General features: G+C 45.3%; 1 protein-coding gene and 1 long non-coding RNA gene across 2 annotated transcripts in view; one reads left to right on the forward strand and one right to left on the reverse strand.

The window, feature by feature from the left end:
* TGM4 (transglutaminase 4) overlaps positions 1–13,586 on the reverse strand; it is a 67,243-nt gene that overhangs the window by 47,144 nt on the left and 6,513 nt on the right. The gene's annotated exons all lie outside the window — the stretch shown is intronic.
* LOC142243339 (uncharacterized) overlaps positions 1–13,586 on the forward strand; it is a 150,628-nt gene that overhangs the window by 6,608 nt on the left and 130,434 nt on the right. Inside the window, exon 2 of the long non-coding RNA XR_012724351.1 lies at positions 3,560–3,635. This is a non-coding gene — a long non-coding RNA (uncharacterized LOC142243339). The remainder of the gene's footprint in view (positions 1–3,559; positions 3,636–13,586) is intronic.

A 13,586-nucleotide genomic window follows, 5' to 3' on the forward strand; every position in this document is an offset into this window, starting at 1 on the left:
TATCTTTGGGATGCAAAATATCTAGTCATCATCAGTGTCTGCGATAGAAGTTTCTGTTCCCCTTTGTGAAGAATATCAGCGATACAATTTATGCAGTTTCAGTATACACACAATTCTGATGTCTGAAATGATGACTTCCTTCTGAGAACATAAAGACATGTAATTTCCAAGGGGTCAACTATCCAACGGTACTTTTACTAACTTATGCAATTCCCTAATATACCATCAATGATATTTGGAGATGGGAAAACGTGTTGGAAATTAGTAAGTGGAGAATAATCTATTAGAAATATGGGTAAATAGGGATATAGTGTGTTAAATATGGACATAATAAGAAAGCCTTTCAAATATCTTGACTATTACCTCCAACTATATAATAAATGCATAATACATTGAAGCAAAATGGAGAAATCTTTTGAAAAAGATGTTTTTATATAAATGATATTAAAACTTTTAGGCTTTTTGTTTGATGTGATATTAAAGACTCATGAAGGCTTTACTGTATATAGCAGATTTTGTGCATGACAAATTTCCACAAGATTGCCATATTACAAAGGTATTGTCTCCTAGTAACATTGCTTCCAGAGAGAGTATTGTGCTTGATGGAGGCAGCATATGATAGTATTCCAAGTGCCTTGAGTTGCATACTTAATAGTAAAATCTATCTACTGTGCTATGGATCCATAGAAACATTGCCAAATCTGACACAACAGCCTAAGATCTCTGACGGGGGTTGGAATGGACTTTTGTTTGTCTAGTAACTGAAAACTATGATTCCAATTCATTAAAGCAACTTTGCCAGAATTCTGGGATAAATTGTTTTGAAAAGGCGCTAAATTTTGTCCCTACTCAAAGTGTTGCACAAAAATATATAATTTTTTGCATTTTCACGCTAGTTTCTCCTAACTATGTGTAAAATCACGGAAAAAAAAAGGTAGGTTGGAGATACCAAACACAAAAAAAATTACAGAGAAAGTTTACTCCTAACATACATAGTTTATTTAGTACAAAAGTTAAAAAAAACACACACAAAAACCCCAAACGGTATCATATATAGAGCACAAACTATCCCAGGTGGATAAAGGGGTATAGAAAACAACCAACTGGTTAGAAGTGAACCGGCAGGGGATATGTCTAAAGTTAGATAATTATATCACAATGCCGGTTAACTTAATATACCATCCATCCTGCATATAAAGCCACAATCAGTTCATAATTGTTTCCTAGTATGTATCAGTATCACTCGCACAGAGTTAGCGAGAGCGGAATGATACTGTGACCTGATGTGTGTGTGTGTGTGTGTGTGTGTGTGTGTGTGTGTGTGTGCAGTGATACTGCGATCGGATGTGTGTGTGAGAGAGCGGAGTGATACTGGGACCCGATGTGTGTGTGTGTGTGTGTGTGTGTAACGGCGAGGGACCTGACAGGGATGTAGATCACTGTGGGAGAGCCACTTAATTATTGAACTGCAACTAGGGCTTGTTTTTGGAGTAAAAAAAGCAGAAAATACCTTATATATACCTTATATTTTCGTGGTAGGTCTTATTTTCAGGGAGACACGCTACGTGCATAAATACCTGCATTTACATGCAGTCTACTAATGGATGTTATACACTAACCATGTCTGCTCATGGGCTGTAAAGAAACTAATGGGAATCTGAATTTTTCACAGCAAAAAGAAATGATAAATAACATTGCACTAGGGGTTATGTGTCATAGTGGTCGCTCAGCATTAAGAAACTTGTGACAGGTTCTGGTCTGGAGTCTCACAGTGCTCTGATACTCTTAATATTAACAATGGGAAAAAGGCTCCTTACGGGTTCCTAGGATCCACCGGTGAGTCCCAACCGGTTAGGAACGCCAAGAAAAATAGAGGAAGGATCCAGCACGATTTTTCTTTTTCAGTAAAAACATCAAAGCTTTATTGTAAATAGTTAAAAATAGTCATAAAGTGAAGACCGAGGTGTTGCAATGGCAAGGGGGAACTTAACGCGTTTCGGACTTCATTTTTAAAAGCATACAGAGTCCTTAATCATAAGTAAAGCTTATACTAAGTACTTATGATTAAGGACTCTGTATGCTTTTAAAAATGAAGTCCTAAACGCGTTAAGTTCCCCCTTGCCATTGCAACACCTCGGTCTTCACGTTATGACTATTTTTAACTATTTACAATAAAGCTTTGATGTTTTTACTGAAAAAGAAAAATCGTGCTGGATCCTTCCTCTATTTTTCTTTGCACTCTTAATATTAAACATATTTTCCTTTCCTTTCGTGTATTAATAGTTAATGTTAGTTTTGTTGCCAGCAGTCCATTTCAGGTGCAGTCACTCTGTGACCACGTCCTTCTCCTTCAAATAGTTGCATTCCTCTTCAACCTTTGCTGGTGATAGAATTCCATTCTATTCAGGCCATCTGAGTGGAAGGAGCTTCTGGGGTCTGACTGGCGCCCAGCCGTCTGCAGAATTGGAGTATGGCTGCAGCTGTGAAGTTTTTTGTTGGTATTCTTTTTCCCGTCTAACTTCCTTCCTTCATGTTGATTAGTATAGCGGTGGGACTAGGGCTCTTGCTGCCCATCTCATTAGTAAGGGTTAGTGAGATTTCTAGGTATCCTGCTCGGTGATGTGGTTAAAGATGCCGTAAAGGGCTTGCTAGGGAGTGCAGGATACAGCTGCAGGTAAGTGCAGGAGGTGTCCCATCTTCCCCCTCCCTTTCGCCAGGACCCACTTTTGTTAAAGTGTCCCCCGGTGTCTTCCTTGTATGCTGTTTGTTGTGTAGTTCCCCGCACGTCTGTAGGTCTGAGCGCAACTGTCACACTGTGAATTCGTACATTCGCCAGTCCGAGTGTGAATATTTGCTGTTAATACTTTCCTTCAGATTTATACTAGTACCAAAAATGGAAATGATAAAAATGCTGTTCAGAGTTTTGCATCTTGTTAAAAGAATGGAGCCACAAGAACAGTGATCTTAATTAAAAATATTGGTAATAATGAACATTATCACCAGACAGAGCCTCTAGTATTAGAGGATCATTGAAGCTCAATAACAACTACAAGCTGTTGGTGCTTATAGGAAAATCCCAGGCCTACTGTATGTACTTTAGTAAGTTGAAGATGACCTCAAGTGATTCACCTTCTTAATGTGTGAGCAACATGTCAGGACATGAGCGAATGTAGAAGTACAGATTTAATGTGACATTACAATCTTGTTACTGTCTTTCTATTTTTCTCTGGAGACCAATATTTGTTGGCCTAACTGAGATAACGTGCATTAGTAAGTATGCCAACACAAACAAAACTGGTAATGCAAACTAAACACACATTGAAAGGAACTGATAGATTAGTACCATGGTCAGTACAAATCCACTTCAGCTTTGTTCTTAAAGAAGTCTTATAATTTTCTGTAAATAAAGCATAATCCTGCATAATGGAAAGTTCTGCAACTCTCTAATACACGGAGGGGGCTATTTATCAAGCAACATGTGTCAGATACTGGTATCATTTGCGCCAAAATTAAAGTTTTCATACTTTGACTTACAGTATATATATATTATATGTTTTAGGCACTTTCTACACCTTGCCTGACAAGAGGGAACCTAAGGCGACTGTCACATGTCGCTGTGGAACAAGATTGCTAAGGTAATGTAAAAAGAGAATGGCATGGGACTGCTGATTCACTACATTGGAGCAACAGAGGATTTATTATTCAACTCAACAGCTTATAGTATCATTAGAGTCCATGAACTCCTTTAATCTTTTCATATATATTCTTTTTAAAGTGGATCGGTCACCAGATTTCACAATACAAACTTCATAGATTATTAAATGGATCTCTTATACTTGATGAGGCTTGTGAGCTTACATTAGATATCCCTGTTAGAATGACTATAAAATCCTTTTTGAAAGTTTCTCTAATATTATTTGTGTGACTCATAAAATACTAATTTTTCTTTCAGGTACATCAATTTTGACTTTGATTTGCAAAGTAAGTCCCCCAACCTCATCAGGTATAAAATATTTAAAGGGAACCTGTTATCAGAAATTTGGCTTTCAACCTAAATGTTTCCCCCTCTGCAGCTCGTGGGCTGCATTCTAGTAAGGTTTCTATACTTTTTGTGCCCCCTTTTAAACCAAAATAAATACTTTATAAAACTGTACCTTTCGGTTTAAAAATCTTGTAAATTATCCATGGGGGCGGGCCGTCTGGCGTCCATTGCTGTATCTTACGCCGTCCCCTATGCTCCAAATCATCCCTCAGGACGCCGCCCACTGCGCCCGAGGTCCCGTGCACGCCAGGACACCTGGTGACGTGGTCGCAGGCACGAGAGTATGGGCGGCGCTCTGATTGCATCGCAAGTGACCGCCCATACTCTCGTGGGCGCGCACTCCCCTCTGTACGTCGCTCAGATCCTCCGCTTCTCCTGTAGTGGCCTGCTCCGCTCCTCCCATCTATTTCCTGCTGCAGGGTATGATGGGAAGGAGGTGACGACGGGCCGGTGCAGAACGCTGGAGGCAGTGGGGAAAGGGCGGGCACGAGAGTATGGGCGGGCACTTGCGATGCAATCACAGCGCCGCCAATACTCGTGCCTGCGAGCACGTCACCAGGTGTCCCGGTGTGCACGGACCTCGGGCGCAGTGGGCGGCATCCTGAGGGATGATTTGGAGCATGGGGGACGGCGTAAGATACAGCAACGGATGCCACACGGCCCGCCCCCATGGAGAATTTACAAGATTTTCAAACCGAAAGGTACAGTTTTATAAAGTATTGGTTTAAAAGGGGGCACAATAAGTATAGAAACCTTACTAGAATGCAGCCCAGGAGCTGCAGAGGGGGAAACATTTAGGTTGAAAGCCAAATTTCTGATGACAGGTTCCCTTTAATAAAGTATGATGTATGCAGTTTGTATTGTGAAATCAGATGACAGATTTAAGTAGAAGTAATACAGTGAGTCAAATATTGAACATGTCACCAATTTTCTAAGTAAATATGTTTCTAAACGTGCTTTTTTACAAGAATTTCTCATAAGATGTTGGTAACACCCATCCAATCCACACAAGAAAAGAAATCAAACAATTTTTTTTTTAACAGCTTTCAGCTCCATCTTAAGCCACGGCGACTTGATGGATGAATACTCTGTAGGAAGATAGATCATGTGTAAGCCTAGATAGGTCCGCTAGTGTCTTCTTCTTGATTGTATCAAGCCATCGAGTTGCTGGTCTTCCTCTTTGCCTTGTTCTTTCTATTCTTTTAACCATGCAGTACTTTGTCAATAATTGCTCTCTTCGTATGAGGAGTCCAAAGTAGGAAAGCCGTAGATTGGTGATCCTTGCTTCGAGTGACATGTTTGGGTTGATTTGTTCCAAAATTGACTTTTTTGTTCTTCTTGCCATCCATAGTATTGATACCCTCCTTTTCGATCACCACATTTCGAAGGAGTTGATTCTTCTTCTGTCTTGTTTCTTTATCGTCCAGGATTCACATCCATTGTTACTACAAAAAAGACCTGATTATGTAAGAGTCGTGTATTTTCACCAGTGAAACGTTCCTCGATTTGAGGACTTTGTCCATTGACTTCATAGCTGATTTGCCCATAGCTATTCTCTTCTTGACCTCTGCTATCTTCGCTGCATCTTTATTGATCATTGATCCAAATAGTTTGAAGTCCTGTACAACTTCCAGTTTGTTGCTGTACATCTCAAATGTTTTCCAGTTGTAGCTGGAAGTGATCAATATCATTGTTTTCTTTGTATCGACTAAGAGTCCCATGTTTGAGCTTTCCATCTTGACACATAGATGTCCACATATTTAGTGATGTGTAATAAAGAGAAATAACACAGGGAAAAAGTATTAAACACGCTTACTGAAATATAGTTAATACTTCGTACAAAAGCCTTTGTGATAGCTTCAAGACACCTCCTGTATGGAGAAACTAGTCGAATTCTTTGTTAGGTGTAATTTTGTCCCATTCAACCACACAAAGACTCTTCAATCCTAAAGGCTCTATGACTTCTAAGCTTTAATTCCTTCCATAAATTTTCTATTGGATTCAGGTCAGGTGATTGGCTGGGCCATTCTAGCAGCTTTATGTTCTGTCTCGGAAACCAATTAAGAGCTTCCTTGGCTGTGTGTTTGGCAGGGCTGCCATCAGGGCATTACTGTCCTTACTCCTGTGTGGGGCTCGGTGAGCAGAAGCAAGGAGGTGGGCCCGGACACACTGGCAGCCCAGGCCCCTCCATTTTCATTCTTCTGCTACCCAGGCCCCAGGGGCAGGAGTTGAGGCTCAGAGGCGTATCTAGAGGGGCGCAGAATGGCGCAACAGGTAGGGGGGTGCTTCTGGGCAACCTGATGTGGCGGTCCGTTTTGTCTCCCCAGCGGCTGCATGAAAGTCGCACCTTCTCTAAGTGGCTGTCAAGCTGACAGCGGCTCACAGAAGGTGTTCCACCGACATCCACTGATCAACTATATTAGTGTCTTTTAGACGTGATTACAATCACAGCTCTGACCCAGCACTTATAGGTCAGAACGATGTCAACAATGTGATCAGGTCAGCTGATCACAGCTCTGATATCACTCCTCAGCGCCACAGAGGCATTGCTGGAAAGTGTTCCAGTGGAGCTGAATACACTGACGATTTATTGTAATTAGGGGAAGATATAAGGGTAAAGGGAGGGTGATTGGAGAACCTAGAATGGGGAGCAAGGGGGAGGGGTCGAGTGCAGACACAGCATGGGGAGAAAATGGAGGGGGCAGAAGAGGAAGCAAGGGAGGAAGTATGGTTTGTGAGGGGAAAAGTATGGGAAGCCATGGGTTAAATTGAAAGACAGTATGGGGAGCAAGAGATCAGAATGGGTGTTGACACACTATGGGAAGTGAGGGGGATGGGTGCGTATACAATTTGGGAAGTGAGGGGGATAGGTGCAGACATAGTATGGAAATGAGAGGTAGATGGGTGCAGACACAGTTTGGGGAGTGAATGGGAGATGGGTGCAGACACATTATGAGGAAAGGGGGATGGGTGTGGACACAGTATGGGAAGTGAAGGAGATGGGTGCGGATACAGTATGAAAAGGTAGAGGGAAATGGTTGCGTACACAGTATGGTGAGTGAGGGGAGATGGGTGCAGACACAGTATGAAGAGAAAGGGTGGATGCGGGCAAAGTATGAACAGTGAGAGGGAGATGGGTGCGGACACAATATGGGAAGTGAGGGGGATAGGTGTGGACACAGTATGGGAAATGAGAGGTAGATGGGTGCAGACACAGTTTGAGGAGTGACGAGGAGATGGGTGCAGACACAATATGAGGAGAGGGGGGGATGGTTGTGGACACAGTATGGGAAGTAAGGGGAATGGGTGGGGACACAGTATGAAAAGTGAGAGGAAAATAGTTGATGACACAGTATGGGGAGTGAGGGGGAGATGGGTGCAGACACAGTTTGAGGAGAGGAGGGTGGGTGCTGACACAGTATGAAAAGTGAGAGGAAGATGGGTGCAGACACAGTATGGGGAGTGAGAGGGAGATGGGTGCAGACATATTACGAAGAGAAAGAGGGAGATGAGTGTGACGACATGGACTCTCATGGGTTAAGCTGGTGTCACACATAACGACGACGACAACGACGTCGCTGCTACGTCACCATTTTCTGTGACGTTGCAGCGACGTCCCGTCGCTGTCGCTGTGTGTGACATCCAGCAACGACCTGGCCCCTGCTGTGAGGTCGCCGGTCGTTGCTGAATGTCCAGCTTCATTTTTTGGTCGTCACTCTCCCGCTGTGACACACACATCGCTGTGTGTGACAGCGAGAGAGCGACGAAATGAAGCGATCAGGAGCCGGCACTGGCAGCTGCGGTAAGCTGTAACCAGCGTAAACATCGGGTAACCAAGGGAAGACCTTTCCCTGGTTACCCGATGTTTACGCTGGTTACCAGCCTCCGCTCTTGCTGCCAGTGCCGGCTCCTGCACTGTGACATGTGGCTGCAGTATGCATCGGGTAATTAACCCGATGCATACTGTAGCTAGGAGAGCAAGGAGCCAGCGCTAAGCAGTGTGCGTGGCTCCTTGCTCTCTGCACTGTGACATGTGGCTGCAGTATGCATCGGGTAATTAACCCGATGTATACTGTAGCAAGGAGAGCAAGGAGCCAGCGCTAAGCAGTGTGCGCGGCTCCTTGCTCTCTGCACTGTGACATGTAGCTGCAGCACACATCGGGTTAATTAACCCGATGTGTACTGTACCTAGGAGAGCAAGGAGCCAGCGCTAAGCGCGGCTCCCTGCTCTCTGCACATGTAGCACAGCGACGTTATGATCGCTGCTTCTGCTGTGTTTGACAGCTAAGCAGCGATCATAACAGCGACTTACAAGGTCGCTGTTACGTCACCGAAAATGGTGACGTAACAGCGACGTCGTTGTCGCTGTCGCTTAGTGTGACACCAGCTTTAAAGTTTCTTAATATCCAGCCAGACAGCATGATAGATTGTCTATAGATGGGGGAGAAGTCCCTCATTGTTTTTACAAGACTCTTGTTGACTCATGTAATTGTGTTGGCCACTGAAAGCCAGACGTATTGTTTCTACAGACTTTTCCAGTAATCATTGTATTGTAGTTGTGTATTGATAATGTAATTACCTTAGTAGCCATTGTCTAGTCGGTGACTTGCTGACTCCATGTAGATATACTGAGTCTTTCTATGCACATCATTTAAATGAACATTATCCATGCAGCTTGAAATTCATCCAATGGGAGAAGCAATCTTGTCCAACCAATCGATGAGGAAGCAGTGTGCCCAGAGGGAGGGCTGTGGCTATAAGAGAGGACTTCTTTAAGCCACCAGATGGTTGAAGGTTGATGGATGCTGATGGATCCAGTCTAAGCTCTTTGGAGCTGACTAGAGGATCAGGATATCTTATGGCTTCAATCTAGGGACTCCAGATCTGGTTGGAGACCATATCCACAGCCTAGGGATTTCGACTCCGGCTGCCAGGATTTTAACATCAAACCAGGACTACCTAAGGAGGACACTCAGGTTGGGACAGTTCAGTCACCTGTTACAGACTTTGCAGACCTCAGACAGCTTGGAACCTGTGAGGCATGGACATTCTAAATCCCTGGTGAGCCAGCGGAAGGGTGAGACTCTGTTGCCTTTTACATTTGTGTGTTTTGCTGGTTATGTGCTATGTGCCGTTAATTGTTTGGGGATCCAATAAAGTCTAATTATTATGATTCCCTCATCCTGTGTTGTCTGAGTAGTGTTACGCCCATGGTTAAGGAGGCCGGCGTTCAGTTGGGATGAGCCCTGAGCCACGCTGTCTTTCTAAAGGCGGCGGGTTTTAGTGGACGAGATCACCCACTGAGCCCCGTGTCTCCACAATTGGTGGCAGCGGTGGGATACTACTCAGCCTGGTTTACCCAGGGGAGCTGCAGTGGACTGGTGTTTTCGGACACCGTCCAGGGCTCAACAACCAGGGAGGCACATAAGCATACCCAGCAGGCCATAAGGGAGGCATTCAGGTTTCGGACGCTGCCATGTCCAACCCCACCAGCTCAGCCATGGGACAAGGACAAGAGAGGAGTTACGACCGCTGCAGTAAATGGATGCTACAGGATCTGTGCCAGAGGCGAAAGATTATCTACTGGAATGCTGAGACTCGGTCAGACTTGATCTGGAAATTAGTACGTTGGGATGCCCAGAATGATGCAGAGGACGATGAGGATCCCGCCGATATTGACCCAGAGGATTTAAACTATGTGCCACATCATGGAGCTAGTGACAATCGAGAATCAACTTTGTCCAAAATGGCCCAAGCCACAGCGTTGTTGGATGCATTGGGGCCTAGATCCTCAAGAGAAGAGAGGGCTTATGTTCTGGAATATGTTTATGGGATTCCAGCTGCAGTACTGCTAACACCAGCCGGTCGAGAAGGATGGTCCCGCTACTCAGCAGAAGCTGCGCCAAAACAAAGGCCTACAAACAGGGCCTGTGACTCGCCCAATCTATGGCGCTGTCATACATGTGGGCGCAATGGACATATAGATAAAGATTGTCTCCAAAACCGAGGCCGCATGCTTGGAGCCCGTCTGCCACTCCAACCAGTCAACATATGCCGAGATGAACCAACGAGACCTGAGGAATGCTACTCCCAAGAAACACCAATAGCTGAGGAAGTGGTTTATCCAGTCCACACCCTACGGCAGGCCAGACACCGGACACCGGACACCGTACACCAACCAACCTCCATCCCCACATCCAGACGGTCAAGGTCGGTGATATACAGGCTCAGGGACTTCGAGACATTGGATCTTCTATCACTCTGGTAAGCCCAGTTATTGTTTCTCCAGAAGACCCTGTACCAGATTCCCAATTATCCATCTCCCTGGCTGAGGGCCAGCGCTCAGACGTCCCTCTGGCATGTGTGCAGTTGGACCTAAAAACCGACCAGGGAGAGGTCGAGGTGGAGCTTGTGGATAGCCTCCCCACACCTGGTATTTTGGGGACCATCCAGGAAGTGATCGATGTGGGGATTGTGAACAGCCTCCCCATACCTGACATTGTGGAGACTGACCAGAGCAAGGCTGATGTGGAGCTTATGGACACCGTCCCCACACCAGTTATTTCGGGAAAGGACCAGGGAGAGGTTGATGTGAGACTTGTGAACAGCCTCCCCACACCTGTCACTGTGGAGACTAATCAGAGCAAGGCTGATGTGGAGCTTATGGACACCGTCCCCACACCAGTTACTTTGGGGTCTGACCAGGAAGAGGTCCATATGGAGTTTATGGACAGCCTCCCCACACCTGTTGTTTCGGGGACTAGCCAGGAGGAAGTTGAAGTGGGGTTCATAGATGGCCCCACCAAGCCTGTTGTTTCGGATACCACTCAAAGGGAAGTGAAAGTGGGGCTTGTGAATTACCTGCTCACACCAGTCATTTTGGAGAATGACCTAGGACAAGGACTATCCAGTCAGTTTGAAGAAGCCATCACCCACCTCCAAGCCAAGCAGGACCCTGATGTGGATCTTTCTAACATCTTTTCCAGGGATGGTTTGCATTCCCGGTCTCCATCATCCACTTCTGAGCCAAGAACCATGAGTAAGCCTAACCACACTGTGGCTATTGACTGGGGCAGGATTGATAGTGGGAGATTTGTGCAGGCCCAACTCATGGACCCCACCTTAGTGCTTGTCCACAATATGGCTGCTCAACTTGGGGGAGGTAATCAGGGGGAGGTGTATAGATGCAAGCCTCTGTTGCTGACCTCACCATTAAAAAGGACAATGCCGTCAAGAGGAGAAGGATGATCGGAAGCCTATCATGTCTGGCTAATATTAAGAAGGGGGAGGAATGTGACGACATGGACTCTCATGGGTTAAAGTTTCTTAAAATCCAGCCAGACAGCATGATAGATTGTCTATAGACGGGGGAGAAGTCCCTCATTGTTTTTACAAGACTCTTGTTGACTCATGTAATTGTGTTGGCCACTGAAAGCCAGACGTATTGTTTCTACAGACTTTTCCAGTAATCATTGTATTGATAATGTAATTACCTTAGTAGCCATTGTCTAGTCGGTGACTTGCTGACCATGTAGATATACTGAATCTTTCTATGCACATCATTTAAATGAACATTATCCATGCAGCTTGAAATTCATCCAATGGGAGAAGCAATCTTGTCCAACCAATCGATGAGGACGCAGTGTGCCCAGAGGGAGGGCTGTGGCTATAAGAGAGGACTTCTTTAAGCCACCAGATGGTTGAAGGTTGATGGATGCTGATGGATCCAGTCTAAGCTCTTTGGAGTTGACTAGAGGATCAGGATATCTTATGGCTTCAATCTAGGGACTCCGGATCCGGTTGGAGACCATATCCACAGCCTAGGGATTTCGACTCCGGCTGCCAGGATTTTAACATCAAAACAGGACTACCTAAGGAGGACACTCAGGTTGGGACAGTTCAGTCACCTGTTACAGACTTTGCAGACCTCAGACAGCTTGGAACCTGTGAGGCATGGACATTCTAAATCCCTGGTGAGCCAGCGGAAGGGTGAGACTCTGTTGCCCGTTACATTTGTGTGTTTTGCTGGTTATGTGTTATGTGCCATTAATTGTTTGGGGATCCAATAAAGTCCAATTATTGTGGTTCCCTCATCCTGTGTTGTCTGAGTAGTGTTACGCCCACGGTTAAGGAGGCCGGCGTTCAGTTGGGATGAGCCCTGAGCCACGCTGTCTTTCTAAAGGCGGCGGGTTTTAGTGGACGAGAGCACCCACTGAGCCCCGTGTCTCCACAATGAGTGTGCACACAGTATGTCAAAATGTGAACAACATGATGAGGATGACTATTTAAATATCATTTCTAATTGAACCCTGAAATTTATTGGGTGATTCATGGATCAAACACCTGTTGTAAATTTTGCTATTAAGCTCCTTGTTATAGAACAGCAAGTTGTGCAAAAAGCACCGAAACACTGAAAAGTTGGATATGTGCATTCAAAAGTTTAAAGAAGGTCACATTTATTTCACCTGAAAAGGTTAGTGTGCATTTTAGGCTTGTGCGCACTGGAAAATGGAATTTTCTCAAGAAAATTCCGCAAGCACTGAAAGATTACCGCACCCGCAGTAAAAAACCGCGACAAACCGCACACGAAAACCGCATGCGGTTTGCTGCGGTTTTACCGCGGTATTGTTCGCGGTATTGCCGCATGCGGGTTGGTACATGTGCTTTAATGCATTCAATGCAATAAAGCACATTGAAAAAAAAATTAAAAATTTCCTTCTTAGATAGCAGATAGATAAATAGATAGATAGAAGAATAGATAGAGAGATAGCTAGATAGTTAGATAGAGGGATAGATAGACAGAGTCCCTGTGAGCACACGCTGCATTTCTCACGGTCGGTAGTGAGTTCATATTACCGGCCGTGGGAAATGCCCTGTGGTTACCTCTGTTGTCTCGCTGCGAGGCTGCATTCAGCGCTGTGTCAGTGTCAGTCGCGGCTGGAAGCAAGCATCGGAGGACATGGATTACGCCGGAGCTGTGGATTACGCCGGAGCTATGTGTTTGGGAGGGGTTAATAAACGGGTGAACCAGGAGATTTTTCGGTGTGTGTGTTTTTTCACTTTACTTACGGGTTGATCATGTCAGCTGTCACATAGACGCTGCCATGATCAAGCCTGGACTTAGTGGCGGCGATCCGCCGCCATTAACTCCTTATATTACCTTGACTGCCACTGCATCACGGCAGCAGGAAGAGCTGGGGACACTCCGGTACTGCCGCATAATGGATGCGACAGTCCCGGGGCAGCTGCGGCTGATATTCTCGGCTGCGGGAGGTGGGAGGGAGGCGGGGGGGGGCATTAACCCTGTCCCTCGCCCTCCCCAGCCTGAGAATACCGGGCCGTCACTGTGTGTTTACCTCGGCTGGAAGGTAAAAAATACGGCTGAGCCCACGTGTTTTTTTTTTCTATATTTCCGTTTGTTTTCTATGTGTATTCTTTATGTCTGTGTCTGTGTTCTATGTCTGTGATGTCTGTGTGTGTCTGTGATCTGTGTGTGTGTTTACTCTCTGCTCTGCTTCCTCTTCCTGTCATAATGACATCACTT

This window comes from Anomaloglossus baeobatrachus, chromosome 6 (genome assembly GCF_048569485.1).
Source record: "Anomaloglossus baeobatrachus isolate aAnoBae1 chromosome 6, aAnoBae1.hap1, whole genome shotgun sequence".
In the NCBI taxonomy this organism is placed as follows: domain Eukaryota; kingdom Metazoa; phylum Chordata; class Amphibia; order Anura; family Aromobatidae; genus Anomaloglossus; species Anomaloglossus baeobatrachus.